We start from the raw sequence: 15,113 nt of genomic DNA on the forward strand, positions 1-15,113 counted from the left end.
TATAATCAACACTTCATCTTGCTACCTCATTTTAATTTTTTCCTGTGTGTTTATCTCAGCGGGGAACTCTAAACTATATTTTTATAATGTCCTCTTTCCTTGCAAACTTTTATCTTCAGCTAGTGAAAAAGATTAATAATCCCCGTACCTTCGCTGCAAAAGGTTTAATAAACAATGCTTAATTAAAACAAGAGAAGCACAATAAACCCAAAGGGTTTGGCTTTAGTGTTGCATATTTGTGTCATTTTTCTTGTTTGTTGTTGGGGTTAAAAAAAAAAAGAGTGGGGGGGGGTGGGATGGGAAGGGCCGGCAGAGAACATCAGAGTTTTATATTTAATTGAACTAACAGCATGTGCTGACAAGTAATAAATAACAGCAGAATGGAGTGACTAAATAAATTGGTTTCCCCGAGCAATGATTCATCCTCTGTCTTTCATTGCCATCAAGTTAAGAGAGAGCTTCTTTTTGTCAGCTAGTAGGAGAAATATTTAATAGTGTAACAATCTCTCCCCCCCTTTTGCAGCCATAGCAGACATTTAAGTGCCAGAAAACAAGAAATAAATAAAAATGTAGTCATTAACCAACCCCCTTCCCCCTCCCATAGTAGGCTGCCACCCCACCAGTAAGCTCTGTGTGTGCATGTAAGCAACCATTCCTTCTGGAAAGCATCTTGTAGGGTTTCAGTTTTCATCTGATTCAGATGATCGGCAGTCCAATGAAACTGATTAGTGATTGGTTCAGGGTTGACAGCTCACTCTTTTACAAGCTGCATACTTAACTTATGGAATTCATTTCCACAACATCCAGGATGCCTTTAGGTTTTTATTTATTTATTTGTTTGTTTACTGGATTAGATAAAGTCATGGACTTTATCTAATCCATTAATGGACATAATGGACATAAATCCATTCATGTGTTTCCTGGCACTGAGAGTTCCCTGATGAAGTGAGCTTTGACTCTCAAAAGCATATACCCTAGAAATCTGGTTGGCCTTTAAGATGCTACTGGGCTTGAATCTTGCTCTTTTAATGCTGACCAACATGGCTACCTGCTCTAGCAAGTAAGTCTGACCTTCTCCCACACACACAAAAATTGTGCTGCACAAGGCATCACTGTCACTCCTGCAAAAGTCCAGCAGAGAAAATCTCCGTCCCCTGAACAGTATGACACAAAAAAAAGGAGTGGTGGTTTCTTTCCTTGAGCTGGGCTTTTAAGGGAAGACCCAGCAGCAGTGAGGAAAATGCAGAGAGAAGGAGAGAAAAGCCAAGGGGAGGTGTCAGTGGTAACCACAAAATAATATAATGGCAGGCTGCAAAGCCAAGTCTAAAGTATATCCCTTTTCATGGACCATAGATCTTTTGATGGCTATTATCCACCCATCACTGCTCAAAGCAAACTGCATATTCAGAGGACATTTGACTTTGTTCTCCTCCTGCTTCACAGGTCTTTAAGATCTGTGTGTGCCCAAAGGTACAGGTCTTTGGATGCAAATTGAAGGATGCTAAAGTGCTCTTGTCCCTTGTCCCTCAGCTTGAGGGTTGCAGATAAAAGCTGAAAGCAAGATCAGTGAAGAGAGAGAGGAAGACCTGCTCTGTACTCAGAAGCCTCCCATTCCACTTTCTCTTGTTTATTTCTATTGTATTTTCCCTTTCGTATTGGAAGCCCATTGGGTCCCTGGTAGGGAAAATAGCAGGATATAAATAATTAATGTGATACACAGTTCTACATATAAGCTTTAACCATTACATGACTGTAGGGTTGCCAGTCTCCAAGTGGGGCCTGGATATCTCCCAGAGTTACAGGTGATCTCCAGATTATAGAGATCAGTTCCTCTGGAGACAATGGCTGTTTTAGAGAGTGGACTCAGTGGCATCATAACTTACTGAGGTCCCTCCTCTTCAAAACCTTCTCTCCTCAGGCTCTACCCCCAAATCTCCAGGAATTTCCCAACTCCAAATTGGCGGCCCTACATGAATGTTGTTAGACGCTGTTGTCCTGGATCACATAATCATATATCATCTGTATAGTATTTCATGGATCACTACAGAAGTCCATTTTCAAAGGCTATCTATATTCAATAAATGGAGGTTATGCCTTGTTGTTTTCCTGTTGTTATTTTTAATGGATGGATATTAGTCATATTACTTGAGCAGGTGAGTTTCAGCCTACAAAGATGCACCTTGCAATGTAGCTGAAACTTACTAATCTAAAGAGAAGTCTGATTTAGCTCCTTATCATAATGGCAGCTGAGGTCTCAATGTAAAGTTGAAGGAGTTATAGATGGATTGTGCTACATAAATATATTTTATATAATTATGCCCAAACCTCTGTTTGTTTTTTCCTTCTGCTCCTGAACTCCTGTGCAGGGCTAGAGAAGAATATCAGAATGCTGAGAGGAATGAGTAGATTTGTTTTGGAAACCTATGCGAGAGACATTTGAACCTTTGTTACATCAGTATCTATTATACCAGTCCCCACACTAATCTCAAATGTATTGGTATGCCTTGCGGAGTTCTGACTGAGGTGGTAATTTGTGCCTGAATGAGATACTTTAGATTGCATGTGGGGGCTCTCATGATCAACTGCACCTTCATACCAAAAATTTGAATGAGCCAGTTTTGGAAGTGCAGTCACTATGTTCTGGGGCATACACAAAATCTTCTCCTTTGTTGACTAAGTATAAGGGAAACTTGGTATTCTGATTTGCAGCAATATAGGCTGTGTACAGCAGTGACAGTCTGTGCCTTGTGTTAATCCTGAAACCAATCACACTTCTCGGAGCATTTTTTAATTAAAAAAGTAAAATAGTGTGCCAAAAAAGAAAAACAACAACAAAAAGCTTGGAATCTGGTTGATTGCATGATCTTATAGTGCTTTCCCACTTGTTTCCATCCCTGTCCCCACCTCCACTATTCTCTCTCCCCCCCCCTACAATTCACAATGTTATTAAAGTTAAAACAACAACAACAACAATGTCTCGGTCTCATTTGGGTTCCTGGCTTGGCATTCAGTAAGATCAAAAGTTGTCTAGACGTGGATGAATTTATGAATGTGCATTCTTGCAGTATGAGAACTGTTGTGATTGAGTAGCCACGTTCAGACATACACCCAAGCTTCACGCATAGCCAAGAAACTGCTTCCCAATGGCCCCTCTTTTGGTGCCTTTTGCATAGCAACCAAACATGCACAGAGGTTCCATTGTCTGCTAACGGAAGGCTCCGATAGCCTTCTACCCCCCTCTCTGTGTAGCCTCAAGCAAGCAGGCACACACACACACACACTCCCACCTACCCCTCCTCTTTAAGTTTCATTTCTCCCTAGCCAAAGAACAATAATTTTCAGTAGTGTAACAATGCCCACCCACTCTGTAGAGACTATGACGGTGCAGTGACAAGCTACATTGGATGTCATTGGAATGTGAATTGTCTATATAACCTCTTGCATTGCCTCTCCCTCGGTGTGACCGGAGTGCAGAGCTGTTTGTCTGTCATTCTGGCTCACCCGGCTCTTATTGATCAATAAATCAGCTGTAAGCTCAATCAACCTTCTTCCTTTATTGCCTAATTGAATATTAAGGTAATTAGGGAGTCCACATCAGATCTGTCATTTCCCCAAAGTCTTATTGTTAAAATTTGTTTCACTAACAAAAGAGGTGGTTTTTTTTTGGGGGGGGGGGCTGTACATCTTGTGTTTGTGGTTTATCAGACCTGCATGACCCAGTGTTTTAAACAGAAAACTGTTCAGATTGAGAATACTTCCCACATGCATATTCTCGCGTTGCCTTGTGGGAACTATAATAATTTTTGAGGGATGTCCTGTAATTAATTTGGCAATGATGATGAGGTGCTATGTCTGGTTACCACCCCTGTATTGTGAGGAAGAAGTTCTTGAATTTTTTTGCAACAAGTGTTACAAATATATATCTACCAAGGCATGACCTACCCCGATCCTTTAGCATATGAAGCTGTTTATGTAGGAAAGCCTGTAGAAAAGGCTACTGCACAGGTACCATGAAGAAGAGTTGGTTTTTAGATGCCGACTTTCTCTACCACTTAAGGGAGACTCAAACCGGCTTACAATCACCTTCCCCTCCCCACAACAGACACCCTGTGAGGTAGGTGGGGCTGAATGTGACTTGCCCAAGCTGGCTTTGTGCGTAGGAGCTGGGAAACAAATCCAGTTCACCAAATTAGCATCCGCCGCTCATGTGGAGGAGTGGGGAATCAAACCCGGTCCTCCAGATCAGACTCCACCGCTCCAATCCACCGCTCTTAACCACTACACCACGCTGGCTCCTAGGTGCTTGACATGGCATTCAAATAAAAGTTTGAACAAAAGTACCAAGGTGATCCAGTGCAAGGCTTGACTTATATATAAATGAGTACATAATAATACTAAATTTGAATGTCTGTCATGTTTCTTTTGATGTTCTTAGCTTCCCAGCGTGTAAGGAACTTGGAAGGGGAGGTACCAGACAGCCCATCTAACAAAAACACTGTTCTGAAAAATGTGGTTAAGTGCACACTTTGAACTGTTTAATTAATAAGCTCTCTTGGGAGTTACAGAACGGTACCAATCTGAGCAAAAAGTTGGCTCCATGAACACATTGTGGTAGCTTTCAGTAGGTGGTGCTATTGCACCTCCTCTTTTCGAATTTTTCTGTGTTGCCAGAGTGAAACTGGTCTTGGGAAGCCATATTTAAATCTCTCCAGTTCAGGGCAAAGTAGCAACATTGTGTGGTTAAAACAACAACAACAACCCTGTTTTGAGAAGGGAGAATCAAAGACTGACAGGGAGTATTCATTCTCCTCCTAGCCTATGATTTTATCATTATTATAAGTTGGGGGGGAGACCCCCCTACAATTCCTGTGAAATTTAACATACCAAGTAACGTGGAAAGCAGTCATTTGAATTGAAAGGAATAGAATTATGGTTATTCAGTTAGAGTTGTCTGGTAAATACATATTACCATGTTCCAGTAGGCAAAGTCTTCAAGCACTACATTTACTGATCAGCAATTATTGCCTTTTCCACAGAGCAATGGAACATCCTCTGGCAGTATCACTTGGGCCACATAAGCAGAGAATATTATTTTGAATAACATGAACAACATGTTGAGCATAGTATTTCAAATGACATGAAAAATTAACATTTTAAAGTACAGAATGTGCATTGGCTTAGTGTTATCATAAAAACATTGCATAATAAAGACTTTAAACATAATATATTAAAATGGTCTTTGACTTGTAGCTAAACTGTTCCTCTATTGGAAAAACTGATCATAACATTTCCAGACAATCCCAAATCTGAACAGAAAAGCAATGCTGGTCTCAGGAGCATCTGGGTGAAGAAGGGGGGCATAGCCAATTATTTTTGACTAGAGAACATTTTGTGGCCCTAATCTAGGATGCAATATAAATTCATTGCAGAAAGTGTTTTCCAGGGCTGTGGGAAAGTTAATTCTAGCATGTACCTCAAAGTAATTAAACAGACAGACTATTTAATAAGTGAGACGGAAGAAAATGATAATGATTATCATTAATGTATATTACCAAAAAAAGAGAGAGGCTAATTATCCCAATTCATTCTAATACTACATTGGCTTCATGAGACTCAAAACTTTCTTGGGATTGGGCTTTTTGGGTTCAGTGTTTAAGGATCTTTGATGGACCACAGACTAAGAACCACCCAGCATAAACTGAGGCTTCTAGACTGAGTGTGGAATGGTTCTGCAATAAAGGCTTCTCTGATGCAAACTGCAGCTAGTTTGTTTTTACATTACTACTGCTGATTTCTGTGTGGGTGGGGGATAAAACAGTACAAATGGCAAACCCATAAGGGAAAGTTTGAGCCTAGTGTCTCCTGTTAAAAGATCTCAAGTAGCAGGTGTGGGGAAACACCTTTCTCTGCCTGAGACCTTGGAGAGCTGCTGCTACTCACAGGAGAAAGTTTTGATTGATCACTGGTCTTGCTTGGTGCAAAGCAGACAAGCCATTTTCTGTAGGTAGCAAGAAAGCTCCTGCAAAATAATGGTATGATTTGGCTAGTTATAGATTCTATTGGCAGCATATATCCTCACAGAGACGTATCTTTAATAAGTTTTGAATAAAATCTGTTTTGTATCAAAACATTATTAAGACGAATCCATCATTTTTATCAGATCATTGCTTTTGAAAACATCCATCAGTTTAAGCAAGGTTAATGGGCGCATCACCACAGTATTCAGGAGAGCATTTGAAAAGGCCATCTGCCCTTTCAGAGATACACAGAAGCTAAATTATTCACAACTGCTCTGTGGGCAGGACAGTTGGTTTTTTATGGCCTCAGAGGAATCTGACTGAAGGGCTGAAGTCAGGCTTTTGCTTTGCCATAATATTTGGCCTCAAAGAACACTAAAGAAATGTTGGACTAATAGACGATTTCTCCCCCTCAGAATTTTCTGTTGGAAAATTCCCTTTTTTTAAACGGAGTTTTGCTGCCATGCCATGGACTGAACCAGCTGGAGCTAGCACAATCAGAAAGGGGTTGTCTATAGGTGACTTAGTACTCAACACAGGTTAGTCAAATCCACTTTCTCTCAGCTACCTAGCTGTTTCAAATCGTGCTTTATTTTCTAGAAACTCAGCCTCAGCTGCCAAAGCATGTCAAATAGCAAGCTGGGGCCACCATGACTAAGGAGCACCCTTCAGATGTTCTAAGGTACAGAATTAATGGACGTGTGGGGAATGGGAGCAGCAACAGCGAGCTCTGCCCCAATCTTATTTATTAAAATAGGCACACCCTGCTTTTCTCTTGTGAGTCAATGTGGCTTGTGATTCCAATATTAAAAACACACAAAATGCATTAAAAACCCTGTTAGCCCCCCCCCCTTCCCAAGAAAATATTTAAAGCTTAAAACCCATTAAAAGCTCTTTCAAATAAAGTGGCTTCTACAAATGTTTAAAGATGCTACACCTCCCCTTAACCTCCTCTAGGACCCCACTCTACAAGGTGGGTGCCACTATAGAGATGGAATGGGCTCTGGGTTTCAGTAGATGTTAAGAGAAGAAGAAGAGTTGGTTTTTATATGCCGACTTTCTCTACCACTTAAGGAAGAATCAAACCGGCTTACAATCACCTTCCCCTCCACACAACAGACACCCTGTGAGGTAGATGGGGCTGAGAGTGTGTGACTAGCCCAAGGTCACCCAGCTGGCTTCAAGTGTAGGAGTGGGGAAACAAATCCAGTTCACCGGATTAGCCTCCACCGCTCATGTGGAGGAGTGGGGAATCAAACCCGGTTCTCCAAATCAGAGTACACCCCTCCAAATCACCGCTCTTAACCACTATACCACCTTAAGTGGGTGAACAACTAGAATGTAGCAACCTAAAGACTTTTAACAATCTATGTAATACATGGCTCTCTCCACACCATCATCCTGCTTTTTCAAAGTTCCTGATTGTGTATGTGGAAAGAGCCACCTGCACATTCATATGTAAATGTCTTGGTTCAATTGTATGTTCAAATATCAGGGTGAAACTTACCAACACAATCTTGCTTCCCCCACATGTATTTATTCTACCTACTTAGAATGTCTGAAGAAGTCCAAGGGGCTAGTCTTGTACTGTGCAATTGCTCCCTGATCTCACAAATGTAGGGATTCTATCCAGCTCATGTTGTGATCATATTGGATAGATTTTGATGTATCATTGATTGATTGATAATGTCTGAAGTGTTGTACAATCATAGCAATACAAGTGTTATCAGTTAAATGAATTTTCGCAATGCTGCACCATTCAGACTTCATGTGAGCTTCTGTTCACAAATGCACTAACTTCGCTGCCAACAATGAAAACAAAAAAATTATTTACAGCGTAAATATTATAAAAGACATTAGCATATAAATAAACACAGATAATGGAGCAAACAGTATGAAGATATTTTTGCTGCTAATATAATTTCCTCCAATGAAGTAACACCAGATATGCATGAATGACTCACTATAAGGGTTATTGTTAAAGAGTACAGGTGAAGGCTAGGCTTTGTTTCTAATATGAATTCTGAATAGGTTATAAACCATATGTGTTTAGGAACTCATTTCTTTGCAGTGTTTAGTGGTAGAATGGCATTCACTCTGAAGACCCCCTTATTCATTTTATATCTACACAATGGGACAAAATAATGAAATTTTATATTCACATATCAGTACTTGCAAAACCACTGGATAAAAGGCTGGCCCTATTTAAATGAGTAGGCTTTTCCTCCGTAGACTCATTTATTTGGATTATTAAGTCAGTATGTTTCTGAAAACTCCTGAAATGTTAAAAAGTAATATTTAGAAACAAATCATCAAAATACCTTTGTATTTCAGGCTGGGAAGCCGCAAAAAGCAAAGCCCTGCTTATCCTCAGCTCCAAAATGCGTCTATTTTTTTAATGTTGCTTGAACATAAACATCAGCACAACTTTAACAGATTTACTCATCTTCTAATGTGATTTATGCCATCACATGCCAGCAATGCCCTTCCACAATCTACATTGGACAAACAGGTCAGTCTCTTAGACAAAGATTAAATGGACATAATTCTGACATCAGAAACCACAATATTCAAAAACCAGTGGGAGAACATTTCAACCTTCCAGGACATTCTGTTGCAGATTTAAGAGTAGCAGTTCTCTTACAAAGGAATTTCAAAGGGAGATTGGAAAGAGAAACTGCTGAATTACAGTTGATATTCAAACTAAAGTCAATGGCATTTACCTGGGCTGAATAAAGACCTTGCATTCATGGCTCATTACCAATGCTGATTTCTCCACACCCATCTCTCCCCTGGACATCACAGACTCTTCTGCATACCACACCTAATTCCATCATGCCTGCTATTCACATTTACATACTGTTAACATTTACATACTAATGCTTGTCTGAATTCACTCTCCTCTACTTAAAGACAGATGGATTCACATTCTAGCTGTATCTGAAGAAGTGAGCTGTCGCTCACAAAAGCTCATACCCTGCCAGAAAATATTTTTGTTAATGTTTAGGGTGCTACTGGACTCTTGCCCTTTTCTACTGGACTCTTGCCCTTTTCTACTACTACAGACAGACTAACATGGCTACCCACTGTGAATTATCTTCATAGAAAAGAAGAGAGTTTAAGAATGAATAAGGCTTGGCTTCCTGTCCTGAAAACCTTCAGACTAACAGAGACTACAGTCCACAATAGTCATGCAGATTAGCTTTGGATTTCACACATTAACAGATCACTTCAGGATACAATGGTTTCATATTAACATACCACACCCTCATTAGCACATTATCTTGATACTTACAGGACAATGATTAGCACATTACCTTTGATACTTTTTGCAGGACAATGATTCAGCTCAAACCCAACCCCTTTCTGACTATATATTACTCTTCCTACACACTTGACACTGAGAGACACTGTCCTTCAGTGTTACTCCTCTAAAGATGCCTGCCACAGCTTCTGGCAAAACGTCAGAAGAGAAAATACCAAGACCACGGTCACACAGCCCGGATAACCTACAAGAACCAATGAACTCTGACCGTGAAAGCCTTCGACAATATTTTGAAGCTATTGGGGCTTCAGCTTTGCTTAGAAACGGAGGGCCCAAAGATGTGGGAGCAACCAGAAAGAATGCCTCTATTTGTGCCCTTGATGTTCAGGCTTTGAGCATGGATGACTGCTCTTGCCTCCCATCATTTTACCCTACAGTACAGTGCAACAAAAATTTGTTGACATCAAATTAGAACAGTGGATGGTTACAAATAACCATTTTCCCACAGATTTTACCATATATCTGCACCTAATGTGTGTTGTAAATCTACTTGCCACTTGACAGAGATGATACAGATGATCAAGCTATTCCAGACAAAAGAGGGTACTGCAGAGAAGCTGGATTGTTTGTGTTAGCTCTATATAGGGTCCAGTTTCTCTAGGTGCAGAAGGTTGAGAGAGAGAGCTTAGTTTAGATTTAGCTTAGATGTTACAGAAGATGTCTTTAGCTTAGATGTTTCTCAAGTTAAGTTTATTCAGTTCTTAGGTTACAAGCTTAGTTCTGTTCCTCAGAACTCACACAGATTCAGTTTCACAGGCTCTGTCCCCAGCCTAGCTATCAGGAAGGAAGAGACTTTCAATCTCTATTCCCAGAGAACAGCAGAAGTATGGGGATTTACCACAATCCCTCTTCCAGTTCTCACTGAACTACCCCACACCAGTGGCAGAGGTCCTCCACACCATCCTGCAACCGGAATAGCTCTGTCCCGGAGACTAATCCTCCTTTGTGACAGGAGAAAGGGCCCTTTTCCACCCAAACTCAATCCTGTCACTCCACTGGTTGTGTGTTCCACTAGCGTTGGCTACACCAAACCCGTAGGTTCACAGAGTTGTTCACAGCTTCCTCTTACACCAGTTACCAAGCTCTGAATGCTTGCTGTCTCTCAGAGCTCAGAATGTCAGCTTTTTTGGCTCCTCCCACTCTTGGTCTCTTAGCTTCTGCTGAAGGTTAACCCCTTGTTTGTCACAGAAGCCAATTGTTGTACAACTGTCACTGCCCTTAACTATATGCCTGGCAGAACATCTCCGTCTTACAGGCCCTGCAAAACTGAACCAAGTCCCACAGGGCCCAGGTCTCACTCAAAAGAGTTCCACCATCCTGGCTGATCCTGGCAACCAGCAGGAGACTAGGGGGTGGAGACATGGGGGTTTCAGCCAACGGTGTAATGTCACTACCAGGAAAATCTGGCAGTGACATCACACCTGTCTAGGAACTGGCTGAAACTCTACAGTAAATCCTGCAAGTCGGAAGTGATGCTATACCACTCTAGGAATCACTGAAAACACTTTGATTTTACCATAGAGTTTCCAGCCAATTCCTCAAGTGGCATGATGTCACCGAAAGTGACGATATGCCATTGGCCATATATTTTATTGGCAGGTGGTGGCAAATGTGAGTTGGGGGCTGGGAATTCCCTGCCCCCACTAGGGGGCTAACAACCCTAGGCTCTTCCATTTGTACTAACATTTATTTTGCCTATATTGCATATACTGATTGAAGTCAATGGTGTCACTCTCTTTAAGAGTGCACTGTTGGGTTTTAAAAGTGAGTACCAGCACTTTGAATTGTTCCTTATAACAGACAGCAACCCAGCATGTGTTTTTTAGCACAGGGTCTTTTAGCATGATTAAGATTTTGTAAACTTCACACTATGGTTTTGATTTATTTTGCATTGCTCTTTACTGTAACTCTAGGATCCAGCGTTTCTCTCACAGCCTTTACTTTCTAAGTGTAGCTCTGCACAACCTTAAACTGTAAATAAGCTACATTTTTTTCAGTAAACTGAAATAAGCTACATTTTTTCAGCAAACCCAGAATCATTACTAAAAAGGAGACAGATATGTATGGCCAGGAGGACTACAGGCAGTTGTTGCCTACATATTGTGTAAGAAAATCTCAGTGTTTCAGATACGTACAATCTTCTTGCTAGCTAGAAACGCCACTTGATGGTCCACCAAGACTGATTTTTCTTTAGTCATATTATCGATAACGTTCTGTGTAGCAACACCTTCTCCAAGAGATACTTAATGAACTCTGGGAAAAAAACTGTTCTGAATAGAAAAGGTTCTATTATCAACAAATGGTAGCTGGAAAGAACTAAATAGGATTATGAAGATTATCCTTCTTTAACAATGCCTTAAATTTTTATCTCCTTATCCTTTCCTCATTGCTTTCTCTTTCAAGACATTATGGTTTATTGTGTCTCCGCAAGGTACCTTGCATGTGATTTACACACTGAACGGCCTGGCTTTCAGAGCAAGTTAATGATATAATATCCCCATTTATATTCAGAGCAGTCAACACTTTCTAGCTCTCAGAATAATAAAACCACCTGCATTTAATATACATGGAAAAATGGGAAGGCAAATAGCAGATATGGCACAATCAGATAAGTGTAATCAGATAAAATATCACAATATTATAGCAGATCAGCATCTGGTAATGACTTGAATTTTAAAAGACTGACAAACAGCATGGCCCAAAGCAATCAGGCATACCTCATTCGGAGCTACTTATCCCAGATATGATTGCTCTTCTCATATGTTTCTGGCAGATTAAACATTCAGGATTTCTTAGCTTAACACTTCTAGCGCTGGGTGTCTCTTTGGCAGAAAAAACACTAGTTTTCCCTCCTCCCCAGTCTGAAAGTGATGGCACATGATAGAATGGATGAGTGACTAGGGCTTCCTATAATTGTTACAGTTGACTGAGCTAAGTCATTCCAAGCAACGCCTCATTTTATTGATGTACACAGCTGCCTGTGTGATCCGCCTTTGCATTCGCTGCTCTGATTTTTCCACATCTTAGGACCGATCACTCTAGCCCTGGGATCTGCAGTCTTGCTGAGCTTGTGGACACTTTAGGATTTTTAAGAAAGGGTAGTGAGAGCCACCACAAAAAGGTTGCTATGACGGGGAGCAATCACAAACTTGGTACTCCCATGGTGTAGTGATTAGAGTGGCAGACTAGGACCTATAGCAACTGGTTCTAATCTCTGCTGTAGCATGGAAGCTTGCTAGGTGAGCTTGCATCTGTCACACTTTCACAGCCTAACTTAACTCATAGAGTTGTTGAGAGGATAAAGGTGGAAAGAACGATGTGATAAGCTGCTTTGGGTTCCCAGAGCAAGAAAAATGGAATAATGATGAAATGAAATAATATAATAAATGTTGTAAGGTTCCAAGCTAAACATCTTCTCACGATGGAGCAAGCTATTTCTGAATGGGTGCTCCCTGTACACACAAGAGTGATGTTTCATAGAATCATAAAGTTGCAAGGGTCCACATAGGCCATCTAGTCCAACCTCCTTCTCAATGCAGGATCAGCCTGAATCACCCGACAAGTGTTTGTCCAGCCACAGCTTGAAAACTGTCAGTGAAGGGGAGCTCACCATCTCCCTATGCAGCTGATTCCACTGCTCAACTACTCTTACTGTAAAAAATGTTTCCCTGATATCTACCTGGTACCTTTCCACCCATAATTTATACTCATTATTGCAAGTCCCATCACCTGATGCCAACAGGAACAGCTCCCTGCCCTCCTCTAAGTGACAGCCTTTCAAATACTTAAAGAGAGCAATCATGTCCCCTCTCAACCTCCTCTTTTCTAGATTGAATATTCCCAAGTCCCTCAGCCTTTCCTCATAGGGCTTGGTCTCCAGGCCCCTGATCATCCTCATTGCTCTCCTCTGCACCTGAAGTCTCCCGAAGTAACTCCTGCCTCAACAAGGTGGAGGAAAGCCAGGACTGGCCCTTTGATATAGAGAAAGTCTGCTTTAGAGAAAAAGTAAGTGGGCATCTGGAAACACATTGGCAGATACCATGAATGTATTACGAATATGTATGGCTGCCCCTGAACCTGTGCCTGTGATGTGTTCACAAGGGAATGCCGTTTGTGTGAACATGTGTGATCTATGTGCGGGCTGTGTTATTTTTTATTATGTTATTTACACCTACCTTCCTCCCACTCACAAAGACTATTAAACCAGAAAAGGAAAATTACAACCACAACATAAACCTGAATAACCACAGGCAATATCAACTTCTGAGACCACCCTAAACCAACTTATTTTACACAGTGCCCTAAAGTTTGCCAAGGACAGAGCTCTCCCAACCTCATCTAGAAATTGGTTCTTGTAGGTTATCCGGGCTGTGTAACCATGGTCTTGGTATTTTCTTTCCTGAAGTTTCGCCAGCAGCTGTCTCTAAGACACTGTCCTTCAGTGTTACTCCTCTGAAGATGCCTGCCACAGCTGCTGGCGAAATGTCAGGAAAGAAAATACCAAGACCACGGTTACACAGCCCGGATAACCTACAAGAACCAATGAACTCTGACCGTGAAAGCCTTTGACAATATCTCATCTAGAAAGTCATCCCAAAGGAATGATCCCAATTCTGAAGCAGACTTAATCATGTCTGATGGTGAAAAGAGATAGGAGAATCTATAAGGAAAATTGAAGTTGACACATAGGCTCATATCAGGAGAGACAGTCCTTTGACACCTCTGGTGTCCTGGCCACAGGCCTTTAGCTCCTGGCTCCTCTGTGGTGGGTTGCTGAACACAGGGGGTGGTAAAGCTTCAGACATGAGTGGAGGGGGTAAATTCTACTATATGCCTCTTCCTCAGCCACACAGCCTCTCCTTCACAGTCTGAAGATGGTTTCAGCCATCCTCCTGGGCCTGCCTCCTGGCCCCTTATGTAGCTTATGCAGAACTCTTCTCAGATCCTGTCATCATTCCTGGCCACTTATGAGATTCTCCATCTTCCTTGGAGGTCAGGGATCTGATTTGCAGCAGCTGCGGTCCAGTCCCTTCCCTGCCTCCCCATTGCCCTCTTCTTTGGATGAGGGGTTCTGCCTGAGCCCTCCTCCTCAAAGGGCCCGCTCATTGGCTCAGCCCAACCCCTTAGCATGGAAGCTGATGGCAGGGTGGTGGTGGGAGGTTAATGCAGCTCCTGGGTTGCCAGAAAGGCCAGGATCAGCCTGAAGATGGGTGCTGGACCTTCCCCCAGTCTTGGTTGTGGTCAGTCTGTGGCTGGCTTTGGGAGAGGGTGGGGGTCTGTCACTGGACACAGGGTCCTAGGTCATGAAGGGCTTTAAAGGTTAAAAAAAACTAGTACTTTGAACTGAACCAGAAACATATAGGCAACCAAAGTAGCTGTTTTGAAATAGGTATTATATGATCAAATCTAATTAGCAGATGAGCAGCTGTTTCTGTACCAATTAAAGTTTCTGCATTGTCTTCAAGGACAGCCCCTCACAGAATATGCTGTAATAGAATACCAGTCTCTGCAATTTTGTCCCAAATTATGGTGGGAACATGAGCCAACAAACCCATAGAGGTTAAGCAGCTCGTGGTCTTTTTAGTGCCCTGGATGGGAGATCTCCTGGGAACCTATGTATGTTGCCATGGTGGAAGGAAGGACAGACTTAAAATTGAATAAAGAAAATAATCTGCACAATTGAGGCAGCTCAAGAAAGAGCTTTTATGAGCTCACAAATCACAATGGCTGTGTGTCAGGGTTGCCAACCTCCAGGTACTAGCTAGAGATCT

This window comes from Euleptes europaea, chromosome 4, assembly GCF_029931775.1.
Source record: "Euleptes europaea isolate rEulEur1 chromosome 4, rEulEur1.hap1, whole genome shotgun sequence".
Lineage (NCBI taxonomy): Eukaryota > Metazoa > Chordata > Lepidosauria > Squamata > Sphaerodactylidae > Euleptes > Euleptes europaea.